Genomic DNA, 13806 nt, shown 5'->3' with positions numbered 1-13806 from the left:
CATCATAATAAACGTTATTTATAGATATTTTTATATGAAAATTTGTTCTGAAAATCAAATGTTACAAAACTCATAACTCAGCCAAAAATGCATTACATTCAATTCCGAAAGCTGTTCTGTGCTAGTTTTTATAAGGTTAAAAAATCTGCATACTTACTTAAACACGATAAAAAATTAAATTTTTAGCGAATTTCTGAAAGTCTTGTCTTAATTTTTTTTATGGAAATGTTGGGAAAATTTTGAAAAAAAATTTTTTTGTCTGGAGTAATTCAGATCGACGCAGTTTTTTGTGCTGATCAAGAATATATATGGTTTATATGGTCGGAAATGACTCCTTCGATGTGTTTTAAGCTTCTGACTAAAATGAGAATACCCTGTTTTTGCTATAAAAAAAATAGATGGGAACAGACATTCCGAAGTCCAAATAATAATACTCTTGTTTTGACTAGAAATTTGTTATCTCTTCCTTATTTATTGTATTATTATTTTATTTAATTGCAGTATTGTGTAATGCAGAATTATTTTCTAGTTAAATTCCAACCAAAAACCAATATAAATTCAATGGATTATTATTCATATTTGAAAAAATGACTATTTTTTCTACAAATTAAATTTTATAAAACTCATAACTCAGCCAAATAAACATTAAATTCAATTTGGAAAGCTTTTCTGTGCTAGTTTTTACAAGATTACAAGGTTTAACATGTAAAAATTTTCAATTTTTATACAACATTTTTGGTAATTTTAACGATGATAAATATTGAAAATTTTTCAAAAAAAGTTATTTCCTACCGGAAACGGCAAGATCGATTCGGCTGTTGATGCTGGTCAGGAATATATATGACTTATGGGGTCGGAAATGACTCCTTCACAACATTACAAGCTTCTAACTGAAATTATAGTACCCTGCAAGGTTATAATTTATTTTCTTTTATTTTGTGCTAAAATTTCTTCAAGTGCACTTTGTAGAAGCTACGGAAATGTGTGTGTGCGGTTGTTACCACCTACGCGTGCTCTCCTCCATAAACGGACAGACGCGGCGTGGAAATCTGTGGAAAATGGGGGGTTTTGGCCCTGGCCTAGGGCGTTATTTATGCGATTTGGCTTACGACTTTCCCCGGCAATTCATGGCGCGGGGGCGAAAGACAGAGAGAGAGCTTGTATAGTTTCAGCGAAGATTTGATCAACTTTTGCAGTGGAAAGTCAAAGATTTTTCAGCCCATTTTCAACTTTGAACTGCATTTGATTTACATGCAAGGCGCGAAGGCATATCCTCCTCCAAAATGATTCTGCGAGAGCGGGGGGAGGAATGAGTGTTGCAGGAGTCTGTTCTATGACAGGGAAAATGGAGTGGAGGAGGAGTTTTTGGGGGAAACTGTGCTGGAAGTTGTCGACAAGCTGGTTAATTGGGCGTTACAGAGTTTTCGGTTGGTTTGGTGTTTGAGAACTCGGTCTCTGGTTGCATTTCATTCGGTCTGGACTCAAACTAGTCACACACTCTGTACTCCAAGTTATGTGCAGTCTTTAATTGAATACATTGTTGTGAGAGTTATGAGACGATTGGGGGGAGTTTTGCTAAGGTTTTTGGTAAAGAAAGGCTTAAAGATTTGGTCTTTAAGTGAAGAAAATGGGGTACAGTTAAGGAAGAACTAGAAGTAATTAACTATTAGCATAGATAATACAAGGTAAGCAACAATCAGATAAAGATTTTTTATATAAATAAGTTATACTTAAATTTTTGTGGGATTTATGAGACGATAGGGAGTTTTACTGAGGTTTTTGCTAACAACATTTTTAAGGTTTAATTGAAGAAAAGGAGTCAAGTCAATGTAACATAAGTTGTTTAATATTTAGACCCAAGATTATGCTATAAATTAATTAGTTTATATATTCTACAAATAATATAACACTTAAATTACACTTGTAATAATTAGTCTGTCCTTTTTTCTAGTCTCCAAAAACATATTAAGCCGTGTTTAAATAAAAAAACCTATCTAATTCCCTAAATCCCCAAGAACTTGTCACAAATATATATCCAAACCTCCCTCTTTCCAACTTAAATTCCAGAAAAAAAGATATCCAACTAAGCCTAAGTCCTCCCCAGAGTCAGGTAAATATTGCCCCCAATTTGGTTGCACTGTGTAGCAAAAATTTGATTAGCATTCCCTTGACCAATTAACACACAACTGACCCAAGTTGATCCTGCAGACTAAACCCCAAAACCCGGAATCTGGGCCCAGAAACCTGAGCTCAGCTAAGCTGAGGCACTTCAATTAGATTAAACTCATTTGCCCTTAGTTTCCCCTTACAGTTTCCCTTTTTCCATTCCTTTTTTTTATGACCCTCTGTTGAGAATTTGCCACACGACTAATTTATGGCCGACACAGAGATTTCGTTGTTGTGATGCATTTGCCACCTTGAAAAAGGGCCAGACCACAGCTGATGCTAGCAAAAAATAACAAAAAATAACAAAAAAAGGCTAAAAATAAAATAAAAACATTATAAAGCGGAAGCCAGGCCGTCGCAACCCTTTCTGCCACATAAATGTAAGTCCTGGCAACTTGCAACAAATTAAATATGGCGGCGGCGGCGGCGGCAACATATCGTCTGGAAAAATGGCAGACCAAAACACAAACTAGCAACAACAAAAAAAAAAAAAACAAAAAGAAAACTGGGGAAAAAAAGAAGGAAACAAAAGTGAACCCGAGCCGAGGAACTTTCGGCAAAGGGTCAAAACGTGTGCTGACTGCAAAATTAACGCCACCTGATGGCCGAAACGTGTGGAAAGAGTCAAAGCCAAAAATAAAATAAGGGTCGGACCTTGGCCAAGGGTTGCGTTGCTCATACGCCACGTGGCACTCGCTCCCCAAAAAAACAGAACATCAAACGGTGACTCCTCCTGGAAGGGAGTCCTTTTGGTGTGGAGGCTTCCTTCTTTTCTAAACGGAAGCACTCAGCCACCTAAAGAGTGTAAACAGGAGAGAGGTCAAAGTCAAAATACTAGAACACAATATGAATGCTCTTTTTTAAGGGTATTACAAAATGGGGTGGGAATAGTAAGTTAATACTACTTAAAATTAAATTTAGATTATAAAATAAAACATTTAATATACATTTAAATTGAAAATACAAGTTTTTAATTATGTTATAGTGAGAAGGTCATAATCGAAGAATTTTACTTTTATTATACCCTTCCAAGGTATTATAATTTTAGTCCGAATCCTAAAAAGCACTTAAGGAATCATTTCCGACCCTATAAATCATATATATTCTTGATTAGCATCAAAATTTGAATCGATTTAACCATGTCTGGTAGCAAACAAAATTTCGAACATTTTCAAAAATTTTTAAGGGGTTAAAATTGCCAAAAACTTTGGCAAAAAATTTTAATTTTTTATATTTTTATCTAAGTATGCAGATTTGTTAACCTATTAAAAACCAGCATAGAGCAGCTTCCCGAATTAAATTAAAGGCATTTTTGGCTTTGTTATGATGTTTCAAAAATGTGGGTTATCCTAAAAAAAGGAGATACATACATTGTGTTACATATAATTTACTTTCTCGTATAATATAAATATAACATAAGTGTCGTAACATTCCTATTAGTAATAAACATTTCTTAATCCTTTTAATACATTTTCCACACATATTCAAATTCTACCCTTCTACAAATTCCTCTTGAATATAAATAAAATTCCTTAACTGAAAAATGGCCCTACAGCTTACTGCTTTGACAGGACAACTTTTGTGGCTATTCCCCAAGGACTTGGGCCAAGTCCCACCTCAGGTTAGGGCATAATCATAACAAGCTGAAATATTCCCGTGAAACATGAGACGCGTTTTGGGTTCGCTTTTCGAATTTCCCGTCTGGCTTTGGCGTCTGGCAACTTTTGCAAAAAAAAATCCTGGAAAAGATTGAGGTGAGTTAAGGAGGTAATGCAAAAACCGCCGCCGCCGTCGCCGACACACGCACACACAGAGAAGAGGCATAAACACACTTCCGTATCCGGTGCAGAGTTTCCTTGTCTGTGTGTGTGTGTATATGTGTGTGGTGAAAATATCTAAACATAATCGGAGGGCGGAAAATAAGGGTGGCGGCATTATAAAGGCAGGATGTTCCGGCATTTCCTGTGTACACAGGCAGAAAAAATAATTCTTAAAGAGATGGAGTTTGTCTTTAAATAATTTTTAGTATAAATAAAGTAGGAAAAATAAGTTTAAAAGCTATTTAAAGTACAAATTTCTAAGTAATTTCTATTGAAATTTAAATACATTTTCTTTACATACACTTTCTGTACAATTTAATTATGTATTTCACATTTTAAGGCTACCTTGCATGAGCTTTAACTTTCAAAGGACACGCGTTAGCTCCTGGATTATCTAGGAATGCGTTACGTAATTAAAAGCGCAACAGGGAAATTATGGTAGCAGCCAGGAAAATGGAGAGAGTGATATTTATGGAAGAGGATAGGTAGCCATAACATTTGGAGCAGAAAATTAAATAAATTTGCATGTCAAATGCGCATTAAGAGCAACGCGAACGGGCAAAGGAATTTTCTCCCTTACCAATTTTCATACCTTTTCCCCACCAACGCTGTGTGTTGTATTTCTCCCTGATTGTGACAACAGGCGAAAAAGGATTTGCCACAGGACGAGACATGCAATCCAAAAAAAGACAAAAAAGAAAATGCCTGGGAAATGCGAGGGAGAGAAGCGAAAACAAAGGAATATGCAAACGAGGAATATACCCGAAAAAAAGGACCTCCTCCTCTCTGAAGGAATAACAACGAATCAAAAAAAAACAACAACCAACAAATGTCAACACAGAGACTGAGCTGTACAATTTTTTGCTCTTGTTGTTTGCGCAAATTAAATTAAAATGTTAAGACCAGCGGGATGTGCAGAGTTGCTGGGGATTGCAATTTTGTTGCTAATGATTTTGGCTTGTTTGGGGATTTTCAGCAACAAAAAAAACCGAAACCAAAAATAAAGCCGGAAAAAAAATAATTCCGAAATTCTAAAGAAGCGTTAAGCCGCCATGGGGGAAAATGTATTTCCCAGTCACTCCCCCGAAAACCACATTCAAAGTAAACAATGCAATTTTCCCTCAACCAAATTAGTTGGTGAAAATCCGGGGGGGTTGGAAAAGCGTAAGGAAATTGCCACAAAACTACTGGGGAATTTGTCCAGAAGTGAGCATTAATTGGCCACGAAAAAGTTGGCTGGAAACAGGCCGAAACAAATAGAAATAAAAAGGATAATGGTATTTACCATTCAAAAAATATAAGAAAACGAGGAAAAGATGAGCTCAAAGTGGATTATAAAGTTGAAAAACATTAAATAAATATAGTAAACATTAATTGCAATGCTTTTAAGCCTAAATCAGTAACTAGACATAAATAAATCTTTCTAGAAATAGCAATAGTAATTAATAACAATAGTTCCAATCATAAATAATAAACTAAACATAAAAAACTTTTATTGTTTCTGCCCAAAAATATATTTCAACATCATCCAAAATCATTTATAATCCCAAATTGATGTGCATTTCACAATTGATAATTTCCCCGCCATCACAATAAGTAGGTGAGCTCCAACTATTAATCAAGCATAAATCAGTCATTGAAAATGAATTACATTTAATTGCACATCAATATTCTCTTCTATTGGCTCCAAATTGACTTGTCGAAATAAAAACAATCATACAAAACGAGCCAACGCATATGAATAAACAATATTTAATATATATAAAAAAACAACGAGACAAAAAACAAGCAACACACACACATGACAAATAAAATAAGGGAGTACATATGTTAATATGCCGGCCCATCAATCAAACGAATCCAATTTCAACTCAAAGAGATGCGAAACGAGTGCGCAAATATCCTCTGTGAGTGAAAAAATATGCAAAGTATTTTTATATGGAAAATATTTTTCATATTTTGCAAACATTATAAATCAATAAACAGAAAAATAAAATAAGGCAAGCCAGCAAGCCCTTTCATAAAACGTAAACGCGGTATATTCATGTTGAATATTCCTGTAGCAAAAAAAAGGAGTAGCTCGTAACTGAATCAAAGCTTGAGTTTAAACAAATATTTATGAGGCAGAAAATTGAGTTTTTCCCTTTTTTGATAAAAAAAAGTAACTACTTGACACTTCTCTCTGCTTCCCCTGCTTGAGGGTACAATAAAAAACCCATTCCATATTGAGACATTGACATGTGCCCTGTGTGTCTGTTGCCATGTTGCATTGATAGACTCCCAGCGTTGTCATGTTCTGGTGGCCCAATTTAATGTGCCATCAATTTTTTCATACCTCCTCCCTCGACTGTCTACTGTCTACTGTCTGATATGCCTATCACATCAAGGACCTCCAGCAGGCTGTAAAAGTAGGAGTGGAGGAGGAGGAGGAGACAGACCCAACGAGATGACTTCTCCTTACAATGCTCCAAGGAGCTCCCTCTCTGTGTCACCTAAAATGCCATCAGCAAAATTGGAAAAATTCCCTCACAGAAATATATATATATATATATCGTATATGTATATATAATATATATATACAGGCTGAGAATAGGACAACTCCGATTGCGACTGCGATTGCTGTCTATAACTAGCATTGACATCTCGTTTACTTTGTGAGCCGCTGTCCAGGGTTGGGATGCAAGGAAGATGTGTAGGTGGCCAATATCCTGGCAGCTTGGAATTGAGGCCATATCCTTGCCTGTGTGTGTGTGTGTTAGCCATTTAGCCAGGTTAGATGCGAAGTTAAGGAATGCTGCCACCGTTAAGGATTTGAATGTCTTGGAATACACAATTGCTGATGAGCATAATAAAAAGTAGGGAAAGACCTTGAATAAAGCCAGGTTATTGAGCTTAATATGTTGAAAGAGAAAGTCTAGTATTAGTTTTAATGCATTTACTAGATTTTTAATATAAAACAAGAAGATACATTAGACTTAGATAAAGGTATACTATTAGTTCTTAATATTTTCCAATAGTATTAAAAGAATATAAGAAATCAGTAGTAATAAATGGAAAGCCAACACTGACAGATCTTTGACAACTTATTATTGAAGTTAAAATCCCTAAAATAAAGTAAATAAAGCAAGAATCTTAAATAGACTCTTTAAATTATATTCATTTTCTATACCAAGTTTTACTTAAACTTTAAAGCAGGCTAAAACCCTTACCGAAAAACCCTTAAACAACTTACTTTAAGCCTGGCCCAAAGGTATAACCCCTCTTGATTCCTTTTTAGAAACTCCCCCATCATTTTACATTTTCTAGAATCGCAAAAGTATCTCCACAGTGTTGAAACTACCAGAAACAAAATTCCAGCTAGATCTACATATATATAGTACGTGTATACCTTATTCCCTTGGTAATCTACTTTAAGTGTAAGTGACAAAACCCCCTCTAAAAAAGTGACAAATTCCTATTTTGCCACCGTGCGTGTCAATGGCCTTTGGCTAAATAAAAGACATTTGCCTCAAGTTGAGCATTTGACGCTTTTTAGGCCTGACTACTTTGTCTACTGAAAGCAACCCTAAAAAAGACTTTCTCCCTCACTTTCCTTCCCTGCAACTCAACCAATTTGCGATAAAAATAAAACATATTGCTCAATAGAAGGCCAAAAAGTGAGTGAGTGTTTGGGGGAAAGAGCCTTGGGAATGGGTAGAAAGGAAATGGCTGAGCGACGAGGGATTTCCCCACTGTGCCACACGTCGTATACGCGATGCGATGGTAAAAAACTTTCCCCGTTGCAGTTGTCACGTTTCGCATTTGCTACCTAAACATTTTTACTCAACTCGATTTGTATTTTCCCCGTTTCCCAGCTGCCATACATTTTCTGCCATATTTTCTTTAGGTATTTTGGGAAAAGGAATTGCCAAGGCTCATGATTTGTGCAAAATATCTTTTAAACTTCACTCTAGTCTGGTTTTTAAGTTGTTATTTGTATAAGGAAAATGTTAAGATAACAATATATATTAGATCTTTTAATGTATTATAATTTATCATAAATAAATTTAGTTAAGTTTGAAGTTTACAAGTGAAGTGTACAAGATATAACCCTTTGCCAAAATAAATGTAGCTTAAATTCAGTTCTTTTCCAAATGTCTTTAAAAATTTCCTTTAAATTTCCTCCCCTTTTACAGGGCATTATTATATTCGTCTCATAAACATACACCATAAATTGTCCTATGTATTTCCCCTGTTTTTTATATCCATGTAAGCAAAACTTTTGGCTTGTTGCAGGAAAATTTTCCACCCGCTGGAATGGATGGACGAAAAGTTTTCCATCCAAGGGAATGCATTGCATCTGCTGCAGCAAAAAAAAGAGTGGGGGTTCCTTTCAGAGAAGAGCATTAAAATTTATACAAAACACAAATGCAGCTGCAACTTGCAACTTGCAACTTGCAGCTTGGGTATTACATATCTTTTATCGATTGATTTGAGGGAGAGAAAAGTATTGGGCCACAAAGTTTTTTTGTCAGGTGAGTTTCTAGATTAAATCACTCGAATGCATTTGCATTTTCTTTTTCGTTTTGCAAAACTTTGTTGTTGGTTGGTTCTCTCAATCTATTTTCGCATTAGACCGGCAATTGATTCACAAATCGGATAATTCAATAAACCCTAAAGTTCTTTTGCCAAATAAAAACAGAGCCGGAAACGTTGCGAAAGATATGTCTGTAGACTTTAGTTTATTATTATACAGGGTTTTCAGTTACTTTTTCTTGTATTTTTTGTAAGCTCTTTAAGTTTGCAATTCATTTTCCTATTTTTATTGGCTTTCCACAGGCTTAGATAAGTGTTCCTTCTGACCGTAAATAATTCATCTCGGCTGAGTTATAGTCACAGCTTGGGACTGATGATAAAATATTAGTCGGGTATCGCCAGGTAGCTTCTGCCATAATCACTCAAAGGCATTAAACATGATAAATGACACATAACTAGGTAGGATACTCATCCTTTTCGGGTGTCCTTGGGGGACATAAATTTTCTTTTGCTAGCTTACATATGATACATATAAAATGTAAGTGTTTTCGGGGACTATCGAAAATGTTTTTTATTTATTTTTTGTGTATTTTTTCAGAGTGTTTAAAAATAATTATGAATTTACTCGTCATATATGGTGAAAAGAGTTGTTGAAATTTCAAAGAATTAAATGTGATATAGCTTATAATAATATAAGATGCAGAACCTCCATATATTTTGTATTCTATCATCTGACTTTTGGGATTAAATTTCTGTATCTTTACAAGCCTTAATTTATCCTTATTTATCTTTAATATAAATATTTCCCTGCTCACTCTAGGAAAAACTTATAAAATCTGTAAAATTCGTTTTGATTTCCATAATTTTCCCACCAGCTGTTGTTTTATTTAACCCCGAAAAACCCAATCAACGGCAACTTAGCCCATAAAAATCCCTCAAAAAATACCCCAAAATGCTCTGAGACCCGAAAAGGAGCCACTATGCAAACCCTTTTATTCTTCTTTCTAGGTTTTTCTTCGTTTTTTTACACCAATTTATGGCCAAAAGCTGCCAAAAAGCTAGAAGAAAAGAGCAACCAATGTCCGAAGGAACAAACGAGGCAGCCATATGTTCCAGATTGACCACAGCATCATAAATTTTTGTTGGGATTTAACATGTGAAGTGAAGGAAAAAAGAAGCTGACCACCATATAAATTCATATATATATATATATATAAAAGGAAAAACCATTGGAAACTCAAAGCAACTTCGACTGCTACTTCAACTTTTTGGCGTGCATAAAACATGAATTAAGGTAATGAAAATTTATTGACTGCTCGCACTCAGCGTGCTCATAAAACTTACAAGGTTATTAAGAATTCATAAGGCTAGGAGAGGTTATATTTATATATATCTCCCTGCCTCCGAAATATCTTTTTAATCTCCGCAATAAAAATATGAATATATATTTTGCCATTGCATTTTTCACACCATTTTTTTGTTGTTGTTTTGTTTTTCGGTGCCCAGCTTAAAAAACAAATTTCGTCCGATTTTCTTGTTGTTTTCCTTTTGGTGCGAACAATTTTTCATGCTCGCCGCTATGGAAAATCGTTTTCCAATCACGTAAACACAGCTGGAATTTTATTGCTGCGTGTTTTATTAAAAAAAAAAAAAAACAAAAAATGAAGAGAAAATGAAATAAAAAAGAAAACGCAGCTAAAGAAGAAGTTCCTCGAAATCGCTGAACGCATTTTCGCAGAGCGCGCTGTAATAATAAAAGTTTTCCACAGAGGAGGGTTTTCCACAGGACAGCATCGAAATCTGGCATTGAGAGAGTGCAAACCTACAGATGCAGTCAGATATATGTATATTATGTGAGTGTGAGTGTGTATATATACATATATCCCTGCGGGTTTTCCATGGAGCGTTATGGGGCAGAGCATATAAATCAACCCGAAAGCGCGCACACTTATTTGCCGCTCTGCGGCACTATGAAGTCCACGGGATTGCACTTGCACTTTCCCTTTTCCTGTTCTTTTTTTAAAAATTTTCTTATTTTACTTCTTTTTTTACTTAATTTTTTAAATCGGAGTCCTTTGGCTTAAGGTTTTAAGGATTGGTTTGTAGGTTCTAGAGAGAGGGAGTTCTCTAGGTTTGCTGAAGAATTACTATTACAATTAAACAATTGAACAATATAACTAACTTCGGAAACTAAAGTTTGCAATTTAATTAAAGAATCAAATAGAAAATCTATCATAACTAAGCTTAAGTTATTCGCAATTTTTGAAGCAATATTTCTAAATATTTTATATGACAATTTTTTCAATAAATCAAAGCTTTAAATGTTCATAACTTAGCCAACTAAGCATTAATTTTAACTTGAAAAGCTGATTTATGTTAGATTTTTCTAGGTTAAAAAATCTGCATACTCAGTGTAAAATGTAAAACAAATTAAATTTTTGAAAATTTTAACGATTTCACCCCTCTTAAAATTTGGAAAAATGTATATAAATTTTTTTTTGCCGGATATATCTAGATCGATTTAGCTTTTCATGCTGTTCAAGAATATAATTGGTTTATAGGGTCGAAATTGATTTCTTAATAGACTTACAAGCTTCTTACTGAAAATATAATACCCAGCAAGGGTATAAAAATAATAATATATAATAATAATATTAATATAATAATATTAATACATAAAATTTTAATAATTTCAATTAAATTTTAATAATATAAATAAAATGCTTCAAAACACCTTTCTGGCAAAGATTAACTTCATAATTTACAGAGTCAGAGAATTAAACCTTCGCGGAATTTGTTTGCTTCTGTTGTATTAAATTAAATAACTTTTGTATTATTAATAATTACTAATTTAATACCTCCTTTTTAAATATGAATTATTACTTATTTATAATTTCCTTTCTTTACTATAACCCTTCAAAAAATTACTGAATTCCTTACAATTCCGAGGAATCTTTTGTTTCTTGGTTTTAAAACTTATTTTTCTTTCTTTGTTTTAGTTCTTAAAATGTTACTGATTTCAGCAGATGCTGCTGCTACTTTTGCTGTTGCATTTCGCCTTGAATTCCACCCCTTGTGGCGAAATATTTTCCCCATTTTTTTTGTATTACTTTTTCCCTTATTTTCCGTTTTTCCCCTACATTTATTTATCATATTCTTTGTTCCTGGGTGGACCTTGGTCAACGGGTCGTATGATGAATGCAGTGGGCATTAGGGAGGAGGAAAGCGTTCAGTGTCCGTTGGCAGTGACCAAGGAATTTATTTGTTTTGTACTTATGGTGTCATAAAATTGTTTTAAGGCCAACTTAAATAAAAATGCAGAAGTGCAAGAGGACAGCAGCACAAAAAATAAAGGATAACTGTGCGCCAAGGAGCGTGGCAAAAATCAAATGGTCATTGGGGAGAATAAGAGAGAAAAAATGGAAGGAGTGCCTGGAAAATGCATGGCATGTCATTTTCTGCTTATTTTCTAAATTGAAAATACTTTGCGTTGTAATTTTTCAAGAGAAATCAGCTTAGAGAGGGAATAGGAAAATGGAAAATGAGATAAGAATGAGAGTTAAGCGGTGGAAAACTTGGGATTTAGAATGCAAGAAGGGTTTAATTGTTATAATAATTAGAAATGCTACATACTTTTGAAAATAATATAATATTATGTATGATTATTTTTAGATACTATCCTTTTTAAAGGATTTTGTATTTGTTTATTATTTGAAAGTAGTAATATTAGTGGTAATATTTATATAATATTTTTTATCTGCGAAAACTTATTTATAATTTCCTTTTTCTGTAACCCTTTTAATTAGTTTCCATTACACTCCTATAATTCTTAAACAGTACATACTTATAATAATCAATTAATTGATAATATTTATGTATCATTTTTAGCTGTGAAAACTTGTTTATATTTTCCTTTTTCTGTAACCTTTCTAATTATTTAACTATTTTTCATTTTTACTCCTATACTTCCTGAACAGTACATACTTATAATAATCAATTAATTGGTAATATTTATATATCATTTTTAGCTGCGAAACCTTATTTATATTTTCATTTTTCTGTAACCTTTCTAATTAGTTACTTATTTTCTATTTATACTTCTATATTTCCTAAACACTACTTACTTATAATAAGTACAATTAACCCTGACTTGGATAAGCTCCTTACCTCCTTTAAAAAACCCATCCTTTGGCAAGAGACCCGCCTGAAACCACTTTAGATGAGGATCCTCTTTATTTTCCTTTTCATAACTTGTATAAATATATTTTTTTTAGAGGAAGCTTGGTGGAATATTACTTTTCGTATCTTTACCCTTGGGCTGCATTAGATATTTCGCTAAGCTGCATAATGAAATGTTTGCAAGTGCTTAGCAATGCAAATTCGCGCACAGACCCTCCAGGTGTGACCATGGTCACGGGGAAAATGTGGACAAAATTGAAGGCAACTTACCTCGCGGGAACCCAGGCCAAATTATCTAATTAAAGCAGAATGAAATTCCTAGCCACTGTCAGCAGCTGCGGGGGATGGGGCTTTAATCCACAAAAGCAAAAGTTACAAAAATTCTGGAAAAAAAACATAGAAAAGAAAAGATAGAAAATGAATATTTAAAACAAAAAATTATGCAAAGGACCAACTTTTGTGTGTTGCAGCTATCTGAAAATGCCACTAAGCAGCTTTAAGTGTCTGTCAATGTCATATTTTTTGTGCAAAGCTTACAGCAATTTTTTGGTGCTTCATACTTGTACTAGCTGATAAGCTTAAAACAAATGCAAAGACCTTAAAAAAAGGGAGGAGACTTAAAAAAAAATAACATGGAAAATCTGTGAAGAAATGTTGTGTGGGAGAAGGGTGAATATTGAATACTCTTTCAGTTGTTAAATGAACAAATAGAGATATTAAAACACTTTGATCCTTGATCTCCTGAAATGAATGTGTCTAAAAATATTCAATTAAGAATTATAGATACCAATTTCAGAGGAAATTAGTCTTTTTTGCTAATATAAAATTTTTATAAAACATTTTAAAAGATTTTAAGAAATCAAGAGATTCCGGTAACACCCCATATATCTAGTATGTTATATAGTACAGTATCAGATGAGTGTTTAAACAACCTACATATTTCTGTAACATCATTTTGAATTTAGATAAATAAATAAATGCTACAAAGGACTTAGTAAGTTATCTTATCCATAATTTATAATTATCGTTTTTTGTTAATAGAAAAAAGAAGAATTTATTATATGATTAACTCACTGATACCTTGACTTGGGGAATCATAAATATAATCTTATATAATTACAGGATC

General features: G+C 33.6%; 1 protein-coding gene across 1 annotated transcript in view; it reads right to left on the bottom strand.

The window, feature by feature from the left end:
- fz (frizzled class receptor) overlaps nt 1-13064 on the bottom strand; it is a 134042-nt gene extending 120978 nt beyond the window's left edge. The window contains exon 1 of the mRNA XM_086829814.1: nt 12951-13064. The gene's annotated coding sequence lies outside the window, so the exon portion shown is untranslated. The remainder of the gene's footprint in view (nt 1-12950) is intronic.
- Nucleotides 13065-13806: the final 742 nt, after the last annotated feature.

This window comes from Drosophila serrata, unplaced genomic scaffold (assembly GCF_035046125.1).
Source record: "Drosophila serrata isolate PLE 108 unplaced genomic scaffold, ASM3504612v1 contig_217, whole genome shotgun sequence".
Lineage (NCBI taxonomy): Eukaryota > Metazoa > Arthropoda > Insecta > Diptera > Drosophilidae > Drosophila > Drosophila serrata.
Note: the sequence above shows the minus strand (reverse complement) of the source record. Positions and strands in the feature narration are given on the sequence as shown.